Source organism: Macadamia integrifolia, chromosome 9, assembly GCF_013358625.1.
Source record: "Macadamia integrifolia cultivar HAES 741 chromosome 9, SCU_Mint_v3, whole genome shotgun sequence".
NCBI lineage: Eukaryota > Viridiplantae > Streptophyta > Magnoliopsida > Proteales > Proteaceae > Macadamia > Macadamia integrifolia.
The window spans coordinates 3423299-3432105 of record NC_056565.1 but is presented as its reverse complement, the minus strand read 5'-3'; the positions used below and the strand labels follow the sequence as shown (position 1 = coordinate 3432105).

Here is an 8807-nt window from a genome sequence, read left to right as displayed (position 1 = left end):
AAGAGATCCACCTATTTTCATTGATATATGAATTTCTTAATATAAAATGGATTCCAACATGAGGAAAAAACTGATGGTCAAATCTCAAAAGCTAGTAAAGGAACATAATAATTTGACCAAAAGAAAAAAGTTCAAGGAATTGAGTTTTCTTTAAATCACGATGAAGGAAAAGAGGGGCTTCAATACATTTGGGAAGAATTTTGGAGAATGCACTAAATTCTATGGGGATTGTTAGATCAAACACCAAGAAATACGAATGATAAAGAGACAATAGATCCGTACGACACAGAGATTTAACGAGATTCATACACCAGGGTGGTGTGCTACGTCCTCGGACGAAGAAGAAGATGATTCACTATGCAGAAGAGAGATTACACCCTAGCAGCGGCGAGGAAAAACTCACCCTGAAACCCTAGCTGCATGAAAACCCTAGAATACAATGACTTTCTCAACAAGCAACAGTACATTATATATACTCTAAAAACGTGGGTCGACCCATCGGGTAGCGGTCGATTCGGTCGAACCATACCGCGGGGGCTACGTTCCCGCACCCCCATACGAGATCAGTGATGGGCTCTGGGATTGGGCCTCGGCCCAATCCCTCTGCTTCCATCACAAATCTTAGAAAAATTCCCATTCAGGTCGGCCCAATCCCTCTGCTTCCATCACAAATCTTAGAAAAATTCCCATTCAGGTCGCCACCAAAATATGTCGGATCGGATCAATCTTCAAAACGGGTTAAGAATTCGAGACAAACTTAACAGGGATTGTGAACTGTAGGATGATGCAGTATGGTAGAGGTAAACTCTCTCATCATTTTAGCGTTCAACATTTCAAAATACGAAGGAAAAATCTAATATAAAGTGGATCATAGAAGGATGAATTAAACTATGAAATATTTTAGATAACCTACAAGACATTGGTGAATCAAATCACGGGTTCGTTGGATACATGAACACTCCACATGGCTAAATTACCATTACATGTACTCGTTGTCCCAGCAGAATTGGTATTTTGTGATATTTTTGAAAATTACAGATATTTTCATTCATTAATCAATAGGGGGTTGGTTTATGATCTTAGCTCTAGGCAGAGTAGAGAATTATCTATTTTGTATAATTATTTCTTACTCTGTGGCAGATTAGAATCAGAATCAGATGTGACTGAAATTTTGTGAACGAGTTTGTACTGAACAGAATTCCGGTTCAGATTTTCGGTCTGGTTCACGGTTGACACCCTCAGACTGGTTTTACGGCTCGAGGAGTCGATAATCTGATGAAATGTGATGGGCCGTGGGGCTATAGCCCATGAAATTAATTAATGTTATCCAAATACAATCCGCAGACCGGTGGGAAGTGAGAGGAAGGTGGCTGCTCCTGTCGTTTTGTGGAGTTTTGCTGACGTGGCAAACAATTATCTGTCTGACGCGTATGACACCCTCTTTACCCTATCCTCTTGCAAATGCTACTAGATAATTCTAAATTTTTTTTTTGGTAAGGATAATTCTAACTTCACATCATAGAGAGAGCAGACGAAGATTCTGAAACCTTTTTGAGTTGGGAGGGAAAGACTTTGTGAAAGGTTATTGGACCAAAAGGCATCTTAAGACCCCCAAATAGACATGTACGCCAACGCAACATCTCCTTAATCCTCAACTCCGGGAATGCGTCTGTGTTAGATCGAGCTCTAAGGGAACATGGAAGTCTTATCTTGAAAGAAGCTTTCGGCAAAATGAAATCCAACCAATCTCAATTTAACCTTTACTCATCATAGCCTCATAGGCACCCCACCAATGCAACACACACACATGCTCTACTTTACCCATCTGTTACCACTTCCTAATGAAAGCTAGAATATCCAAACAGAACCTTTTCTCTCTCTCTCTCTCTCTCTCTCTCTCTCGCCTCGGTGTAGGTTTCCATCTTCTAAGTACAAAAGTGCAATCTTGTACCCAAAAGAAAATTACAAATTCAATCGATCAGTGAGCATTGTTGGGATAGACATTGGGTGCAATTTGGGTCCCAAAAAATGTAATCTAGCCCGAAATTATCCGACCTAGGGATAGAATGTCAAGTATAGGTTAAGCTAATCGGGGTAAACCCCGTGAGGCAAAGTTTATAAAGCTTAATCAGGAGTTTGAATTCTCTATACGTACAATCACCTAGTCTTATATGTGAGCATCCAACATCTGTCTCACTTCATGTCATTACAATAAGGGTGAAGATGAATGTATTTAGAAATAATAGGGGCATATGTTGGATGTTCGCATGTACAACCAGATGATCGCACGAACAAAAAAATAAATACAATCTTAAAGAGCATCCAACATCTATCTCACTTCATGTCATTACAATAAGGGTGAAGATGAATGTATTTAGAAATAATAGGGGCATATTTTGGATGTTCGCATGTACAACCAGATGATTGCACGAACAAAAAAATAAATACAATCTTAAAGAGCAGTTGCAGATAGAAATGCTTCCACAAACCCTAATGAGGGTAGCATGCACAACCATTATCATCTTTTACATTATGAAAAAGAGAAACTTGAAGGAATGCATAGAAATAGACCAACATCTAACAAAATATATATTATTCGTCCTAGGGCCATTTGTAATGAATAAAGCCATAATGGCATAAAACTGCGAAATCAGCCAAGCTCATCTTTTTTTAGTGGACTTGATTTTTCAAAAGTTATGTTTGAGAAAAAAAAAAAAAAAAAAAAAAAAACAGCCTTGTGCATTAGGCATGTCCTTTTTCAGATATAACACTCATAAGGCTGCTTCATATCTGATTTTTTTTATTTTTTGGTTGCAACTTCTCTATCAAGGAGGTTGTCGTTTGAATTAGACATTAGCCTGCTTTATAGCCAACAATATTAATCTAAGAAACAAGAATAATTAACTATGAATGGATGAAGTCATAAAGCAATTAGTAATTTTAGAAACAAGAATAATTAACTATGAATGGATACTCAACAACATTAATCTAAGAAAAAAGAGTAATTAACTATGAATGAATGAAGTCTTTATTCAAAGTTAGAGCTTAGCCTGCTTTATAATTAAACAACAAATTAATCCGAGAAACAACAACAATTAACAATGAAAAGGTGAAGTCTTTTTTATCATATGTCCGTGTAGTGCACCTTCATTATAAAATTGAAAATTTTAAGGAAACTTGGAGGTGAAGGAAACCTTGTGCACTTATGTCAATGGTCCTTGATTACTCTTATCTATATAAAAGCTTAAGCTATAGGTTCCTAAGGCAAGAAAATATAACTTCAAAGATCTTAGAAAGTTGTTGGGGGTGTTTGGTTCGGTAAATCTTTAGGATGACATTCTTTAGAATGATAATTCTTAATTTTTGAAGTTGTTTGGTTCCACTAGGATGACCCTCATAAGTGAGCACCTTACTTCCCATGAATGACCATATTACAAAGGATGTGTTCCAAATTTGAGTTTACCTCAACACTTAAACTCAGATTTGAGCAACCTTTTTACCACCTAGTATAAAAGGAGAAAACGGAAAGAAGTTCTCTACGGAAACCAATATCTCAACCCGCGAGAAACATGTACTAGCCTCAAGGCAACCAAACAATTTTTCAGAAAGAAACATAATTCAGAAGAATGTCTATCAAAAGATTGACATTTATATCCGATACATACACCATTTGATTTACCGAACCAAACACCGTAAGCTTTCAGTTCAGAGTTACATTAATGGCAGAAGTGAAACTGATTGGCGCATGGGGAAGTCCCTTTAGTTGCAGAGTAGAGATAGCTCTAAAACTGAAGGGTGTCTCTTTTGAAACCACTCTAGAAGATCTCTCTAACAAGAGTCCTTTGCTTCTCTAATATAACCCAATTCATAAGAAGATCCTTGTGCTCCTACATAATGAACAACCCATCGCCGGATCCACCGTCATTCTCGAATACATTGATGATACATGGGAAGGCTATAGCTTACTGCCCAAAGATTCTTACCAGAAGGCCATCGCTTGATTCTGGGTCAAGTTCATAGAGGAGAAGGTAAGATATGTCCTAAATTAAGAGATGCTGCTTTTCACATTTATGTAGTTTTCGTTTTGCTCATTTTTAATTTACCCAAAAAAAAAAAAGGTTTTTGCTCATTACAAGATGGTAGGATATTTATTTATGGCAGGATGTTGGTATGCCGTTGGTTTTCTTGGAGCTAACAACTCAACCAATGAGAGATGGGATGGGAGGGGCATAGGGGATTTTTTTCAAGGAGAGAAGGAGGAGAGAGAGAGACATAGATTTGGGATGGGAGGGGCGGAGGGGCCGAGGGGCATAGGGGACTGCTAGCATACCCTACTTTGAACTCAATAATATAAATTGACTTACAAGGTGAGAGAATGTACCCAAGACCATATCAACCCACATCAATTTTTTTGTAAAAATCGATATCAAATCAACACTCCATATAATTGATATGGGATGTTAAGACACATTGTGGGAGATTTTTCCACCTAGATAGCTGATTCTTTCATGCAAACAAATTAGTTGGTCATTAATATTCAACTATTGGACAGATGGCGATTTCTTTGTGTAAGCCATACATCAAATTTAATAGATGTCTCAATCATATGGTTTACCTTTTTTTTTTTTTTGTGAGGGTACTAAAATTTGTACAAATATTTTGGTGTAAATTATAGTCATGACGACGTGATGAGAGAGAGAGAGAGAGAGAGAGAGAGAGAGAGAGTTAGTTTTTCATCAAATGGTCTGATCTCCCAAGTTAAATATGTTTTCTTATTAATGAACTAAACATTCAATTATCATATATTGTTATGTAGTTCTTCGCTGCAGCATGGGCGGCTTGCTGGAGTACAGGGAGGAACAAGAGAAGGCCAAGGAAGAGGCATGGGGGGTCTTGACACTACTTCAAAATTAGCTCAAAGGGAAGAAGTTCTTCGGAGGAGACAATAATGGGATTGTGGACATTACTGGTAACGTCATAGCCTTTTGGATTAGAGCGATTCAAGATGCAGCAGAAGTAAAATTGTTAGATGAGGAAAAATTCCCTACCTTGTGGAAATGGGCTGATGAATTCTGCAATGTTGAAGTTGTCATGGAAACTCTGCCTGCCAGAGATAAACTGGTTGCTTACTTCAGAGCTCGCATGGCAGGCAATTAATCCATGGTCATTTATAAATAAGTTTGTGCTTACTTCTCAGTTATGGTCATGAAGATGTAGGCAACACTACATCAATCTTATTGTGATCATTAGATCATTACTCCATCCTTGGGTTTGTTACCTTGTTTGGTCAAATAACTTGTTATCTTAATTGCTTTCAGATTGAGTATCAAAGGGTGAATCTTCTGTTATTTGAACAATTTTTTGATAGCTTGGTGGATATTATGAATAAACGAAAGGAGTTGATCTTTTCTGTCCCTCTCTCTGAGAAGGGGTTTCCGCCAGAAATATTAATTATCTGATTCATCTTTAATATAATTGTAGGGGCTTCCCGGATCCCAGTTAATAAAAAAAAAGAGCAACCCAGTGCACAAGGCTCCTACTACTACGAGGTTTAAGAGGGGCAAGTTGTACGCAGCCTTACCCCCTGCTTCGTAGAAGAGGCTGTTTCCAAGTTTTGAACCTGTGACCAACATGTTGCAATAGTGCAACTACTCACGGATCCCAATTAATATTAGAGTAAAAAAGAAAAAGAAAACCATCTAGTTCTTAGGTTGTTATTAGCTATGTTGGGTTTGAAAACCATCCAATAGTGCATTATGTTGTGTCCAAAAGTAATGTTTAATGAACAGAAAATTAAAACAACATCTAGTGGTGTAATTAATTGTTAAATGATGTGCGATGAGTATGCTTTACCATTTGTTGGAGGGTTCAACCCACTTCAAAATCTTAAGGCATTAGGTGAGGATTTAGATCTTTCCCCCGTGGGGCTGGAGAGTGAGAGCATGGTTCTAAGTATTGGTATGACATCGCTCAATATGGGTAATCCATATCAGTTTGGCAAGTGTCCGATCTCAATACCTAATCTGTATTGTATCAGTTGAATGGCACGGACTAGGGTTAAAAAGGTGAAAAGCCATTTTTAAAGATATGGCAGGGGTATTTCTATTCGATACGGGTAATCTAATACTGTAACAATTTTAGGGATGATCAATACCCATTTCGATACCATGCTCTATAATGTTGCTGGAGAGAGACCAACAAGACACAGAACAGGAGAGAGAAACAATGGGTTATACTTAATGGTCAACGATATTAATTTAAGAAACAAGAATAATTAACTATGAATCGATGAAGTCCTACTTCGAAGTTAGAGCTTATCCTGCTTTATAAACAACAAATTAACCCAAGAAGCAACAACAATTAACTATGAATAGATTAAGTATTTTTCCATATGTTCGTGCAGTGCACCTTCATTATAAAACTGAAAAATTTAAGACAATTTGGAGAAGGAAACCTCGTATGTGCACCTTGGTGCATCTTAATACTCAATAGTAGCTATTGTCAATCAATGGTCCTTGAGTGCTATCTATCTATATAAAAGCCTAAGCTAGAGATGCCCAAGGCTAGAATATAGTACTCCAAAGATCTTAGAAACTTGTAAACTTGCAGTTCAGAGCTACACTAATGGCAGAAGTGAAACTGATCGAGGCATGGGGGAGTCCTTTTAGTTGCAGAGTAGAAATAGCTCTAAAACTGAAGGGCGTCTCTTTTGAATCCATTCAAGAAGATCCCTATAACAAGAGTCCTTTGCTTCTCAAATATAATCCATGCCAGTTCATAAGGACATCCCTGTGCTCCTACACAACGAAAAGCCCATCGCCGAATCCACCATCATTCTCGAATACATTGATGATACATGGGAAGGATATAGCTTACTACCCAAAGATCCTTACCAGAAGGCCATGGCTCGATTCTGGGTCAAGTTCATAAAGGAGAAGGTAAGAGATCTATGATGAATTTTAGTTTAAATCTGTTCTCTTATTAATGGACTAAACATTCATTTAAACATATATTGTTATGTAGTTATTCGCTGCAGCATGGAATTGCTGTAGTGAAGGGGAGGAACAAGAAAAGTCCATGGAAGAGACATGGGGGTTTGTAGCACTACTTGAAAACGAGCTGAAGGGGAAGTTCTTCGGAGGAGACAGTATTGGGATTGTGGACATTACAGCTAATATCATAGCCTATTGGATTGGAGTGGTTCAGGATGCAGTAGAAATAAAATTGTTAGATGAGGAGAAATGCCCTATCTTGTGCAAATGGGCTGAAGAATTCTGTAATGTTGAAGTTGTCAAGGAATCTCTTCCTGAAAGGGATAAATTGTTTGATCTCTTCAAAGCTCGGAAGGAAGCCATAACTGCATCCCATTAATCAATGGCCGTCCGTTTCCTTATTTGGTAAAAAAGTTTTGCGTAAAGGTTGGATATGCTATTGGTATACCTAAGCTAGCACATTTCTCTCTTCCCTTTTTGAAATCATCCATCTACCCCTCTTACACAATACTTCATCCAACACCCGATTGATGCTGTCCACTATTAGGCTCTGTACTATAACAATTCTGTTTTTTAAACTTGATTCTAGGTCTGGCACACTTTTTTGCATTTATGTTTTTTTGGAATGATTCTGCGTCTTAAATGCTGTATGGTAACGTTAAAAAAAATATTTTTGTAACCTGAAAGAAACAAAAAAACATGTATGGTTTGCACTTAACAGAATCATTTATGTTAGAAACCCATATTTACATAAAATGCCATCTTCACCATGAGTGCTAAAGTTGTGATTTTTAAATAAAATCTAAGGATAATAAATGGTTTTTCAATAAAGTTTAAGTTATGGAAACCATTATTACACAAGTAGCTAGAGTTGAAATAATACATAAACAAGAATAATTCATGCGTCGTGTTCCACATCCTGCTGAAGACTTTAGATGCCCAATCTAAAATCCCACATTTTGCATACATTGTAATGAGGGCATTTCCCAACGGTTCTCTAAACCAAATCTGAATTTAAGAATGTAGCTGCGAACTTGTTTACCATGTATCAAAGTTGCTATGCTAGCACAAGTGCTCAAAACAACAGTGAGAGACAATGACATTGAGCACAACCGCTAATCATGGAGTTCCACGAGACAGAATCCTTCTCCTCCAACCTCTCAAAAATAACCCAAGCTGAATCCAGATCAACACAACTGAAGTACATAATTATTGTTGCATTGCTCACAGATGTTTAGCCTTCAAAGCCTCTCTTAACAATTTGGGCATATGTACCCGACAGCCAATTCACCATTCCCATGAACGAACTTGAACTCATAACAGTCACAAAAGTCGGTGCAAGACAAGCTTCTTTCGTTTCCATAGATGCATCTTAAGGAACATCTCTACAGCAGTCCCTTTACGCCCATTTTCCACATGGTCTGTTATTATGGCATTTTATGTCGCAATATTTCTTTGAAGCCTTACATCCAAGAGTTGGAAGTCATTCAATGTCACAGAATTTCTGTAAAGCATACCGTTGAACAGTTGGCAGGCATAGTCAATCTGGCCTGATTTTGCATACGCAGATAATAGAATCGTCCATATGTATTGATGAGCACATTTATGTGTGAAATCTAAGTAGTAAAGCATACATTTAACATATTTAGAATGGAGCTACCTTGAGTTTTACTCTCTTTTTATAGGTTTTGTATTTTAAAGGCCTTAAGCATTATCGGGTATCATATCTCTCCAACAACAACTACCTAGTGTAGTTGGTGAGCTATGGTGCACAAAATTCCCTTGCTCACCAAGGAAAGAAAAAAAAAAAAAGGG

At 37.5% G+C, this 8807-nt stretch overlaps 2 pseudogenes; both read left to right on the top strand.

Annotated features, from left to right (window-relative positions):
* Nucleotides 1-3719: 3719 nt before the first annotated feature.
* On the top strand, nt 3720-5157 carry LOC122089015 (annotated as a pseudogene).
* Nucleotides 5158-6624: 1467 nt separating this feature from the next.
* LOC122089013 lies at nt 6625-7371 on the top strand (annotated as a pseudogene).
* Nucleotides 7372-8807: the final 1436 nt, after the last annotated feature.